The 3450-nt window shown below is 41.1% G+C and overlaps 1 non-coding gene across 1 annotated transcript; it reads left to right on the top strand.

Annotated features, from left to right (window-relative positions):
• The first annotated feature begins 1114 nt into the window (after nt 1-1114).
• On the top strand, nt 1115-1185 carry TRNAG-CCC (transfer RNA glycine (anticodon CCC)). The gene has a single exon. It is a non-coding gene; the product is annotated as a tRNA-Gly (tRNA).
• Nucleotides 1186-3450: the final 2265 nt, after the last annotated feature.

Consider the following 3450-nt stretch of genomic DNA (forward strand, 5'->3'; position numbering starts at 1 on the left):
AAAAATATACAGAGAGGTGATTTGTAGATAAAGATGAATGCAAGTCTCCACACAGAGTCATTTCCTAGATAACACCACTGTGACGAGTTCTGTTCCCTGATCTTAAAATGCAGCTCCTCTCTCCGTACTTTGGAGTTCTATTCATCTTTCAGAATTCATTATGAGTCCTTCCTCCGCCTTGAAGCCTTCCCAGCACACCCCAGCCAAAAGTCAATACTCTTTCCTTCAAACGTGGACGGTAGAAATTGCCTAGGCATGAACCATCATATAACATCTTGTGAGATGGTTAGTCATGCCCATAGCTTGCCTGCTTATTTTGAGTGTAGGAGCTGTATCTTATGAGTGGGGAATCAGAGCCTGGTGTGAAATTCATGGACTTGGAATCCCCATGTCTTCCATTCATAGCCATGGAGCATTCTTTGGGCCTCTCTGACACTGCTCTATATCATGATGACTTTAATTTATGTTAAGGGATTTTAGCCTATCAGCATGACAATATATAAGTGCCATATAGTTTAAGTTTTAACTCTAGGTGTGGTCAGCTAACATGCTCTCAAGAATGCACAGTTTGAGGGTGGTCAGTTCCCATTCTAAACAAAAGGACCACATTCCAGAGCTGCCACTGCATTTCCTATTGATATCTTGATCCATAACAGACCCTTTGCCAGTTTGAACATAAGACATCAAAAACAGGTTTTTTTCCTCTCTTGACAAAACTAGCATGCTATCAATTAGTATGATAAATGTAGAAGTTGTCTTTCATTATTGAAATTACAGGCGGTTGAGATTTGTGGATTGACCAAAATGGTTTAGAGTCCTGCACACCATTGCATCAAGAGAATAGAAGAATTCATTGAGGTCTGCGCCCTGAAACCCTTGGACACAATGTCTGAGGCTTAATTCCTAACTGGTGCTCTAACCAGCTGTTGCTTTAGGGGCTTTCTGGCCACAGGATGCTACTAGAAGGGCACAGAACCCGGCCTCAGTCAAGGAGAAAGTTTCATATAGGGCCTGGTCAGAGCTCCTGGAACGGACTTTATTGAGCTTATGAAACAGGTCATGTGAATTGTTTTGTGCCTGTTTAGATAATAAATGGGGGAGACAGGCGGCGAGGGCAATGGTGGTTCAGTGGTAGAATTCATGCCTCCCAGGCAAGAGACCCAGGTTCAATTCCTGGCCAATGCATCTCATGTATAGTCTGGCAGTGAAGGATTGCCGGTTGCTATGATGCTGGACAGGTTTCGGCAGACTAAGAGGGACTAGGAAGAAAGGTCTAGTGATCTACTTCTGAAAATCAGCCAGTGAAAACTCTGGATTGCAAGGGTCTGATCCATAATTTGTCATGGGGATAGCCCAGGACAAGGCAACATTTTGTTCTGTTGTGTATGGCAGCTAATAATAGGAACAACAGATAACACACATTTGTCTAATAAATGTCCATGTCCAATTCAAGCAGCCAACAACCACGTAAAAAATGCTCACTATTATTAGCCATTAAAAAAAAAAAAAAAATCCGTTGCCATCGAGTCAATTCTGACTCATAGCAACCCTACAGGACAGAGTAGAAGTGCCCCATGGGGTTTCCGAGGAGTGGCTGGTGGATTCGAACTGCTGACTTTTTGGTTAGCAGCTGAGCTCTTAACTACCGCATCATCAGGGCTTCTCATTAGCCATTAGAGAGATGCAAATCAAAACTACAGTGAGATACCATTTCAGCCTGGCTAAAATGGCACTGATGAAAAAACAAAAAGAAACAAACAAAAAAACCCTGATAATAACAAATGTTGGTAAGGATGTGGTGAGATTAGAACCCTTATCCGTTGCTGATAGGACTATAAAATGGTACGGCCACTGTGGAAAACAGTATGGCACTTCTTCAAAATCTAGAAATAGAACTACCTTATGATCCAGATAGCCAAAAAAAAAAGGAAACAACCTAAGTGCCCGTCAGTGGATGAGTGGAAAGCAAAATATGGTACATACATACAACGGAATACTACAATACTACACCACCATAAAGAACAGGGATGAATCTGCAACACGTGTTATAACATGGATGGATCTGGAGGACATAATTCTAACTGAAATAAGTCAATCACATAAGAACAAATATTGTATGATTTCACCTTCATAATAGGATAATAATCGATATATAGAGAGAGACCAGTGTTCATTGGTGGTTACCAGGGATGGAGGGGGGAGAGATTCACTCTCTAGATTGTAGATACTTGTTATTTTTGGTGATAGGAAAAGTGTCACCAAATGTAGGTGTAATGAGCACAGCTTAACCACAGTAAATGATGTCACTAAGAGGTGCAGAGGTGCTTAAGAGAAAAGCATGCTTGTACCAAAGAATTTGGCATATATAATTTGGCAACTACACCAACAATGATCAAAAAACAAGTGTATGTGTATAGGCATATAGATATATGGGTAGGTACGTTGTTGTTACTAGGTGCCGTCATGTTGGTTCCTATTCATAGCGACCCTATGTACAACAGAATGAAACACTGCTCAGTCTTGCACCATCCTCGTGATCATTGTTATGCTTGAGCCCATTGTTGCAGCCACTGTCTCAATCCATTTCATTGAGGGTCTTCCTTTTTTTCTCTGACCTTCTACTTTACCAAGCATGATGTCCTTCTCCAGGGACTGATCCCTCCTGATAACATGTCCAAAGTACATGAGACGAAGTCTCGCCATCCAAGCTTCTACAGAGCATTCTGGCTGTACTTCTTCCAAGATAGATTTATTCATTCTTTTGGCAGTCCATGAAAACCTTCTGAATACCAATTTGTGTAGAAATTGGCAAATGGGAACTTAATTTACTGTGTAAACTTTCACCAAAAACACAATAAAATATTATTTTTAAAATGTCTATGTCCAATAAATACATGGCAAACCTTGATCTGAGACTTCTAGAAAGACTAATTCTGCACCCTTATCCACCCAGAAGAACATAAATGTTTCATAACATAATAGGCTTTGGTCAGTTTACCCACTTGCGTATCTTCAAACAATGATAGAAATAATGATAGAAACAATGATAGAGGCATTGCCTAGATGCAACTCAGATAATGAATACAATCATTTAGCAGCTCATTCAGCACAGTCCTTTCACTCTCTTTTACTAGATGACTAAATTACACTTTTCCTTCTCTTCCTGAACGTCCAACACCTTCTGCCTCTCCTCACTCTCAGCTAATGAACTTTCTCCCTCCTCCACTAAGAAAACGGAAGCAAAACAAACCAATTTCTGCCAATGCTACCACTACATCTACCGCCTCAGTTGCATCTGAACACCTGGGATTTGCTTACATCTTGTTACTGTGGTGATGGGTTCATGCTCCCATCTAATGCCAGCCCCTCTGTGTGTCTCCCTGACCCCATCACCTCTCCCTTACACAAGTACATCACTCCAACAATTGCCCCACTCTCTCCTCAATCATC

This window comes from Trichechus manatus, unplaced genomic scaffold, assembly GCF_000243295.1.
Source record: "Trichechus manatus latirostris isolate Lorelei unplaced genomic scaffold, TriManLat1.0 scaffold00211, whole genome shotgun sequence".
NCBI lineage: Eukaryota > Metazoa > Chordata > Mammalia > Sirenia > Trichechidae > Trichechus > Trichechus manatus.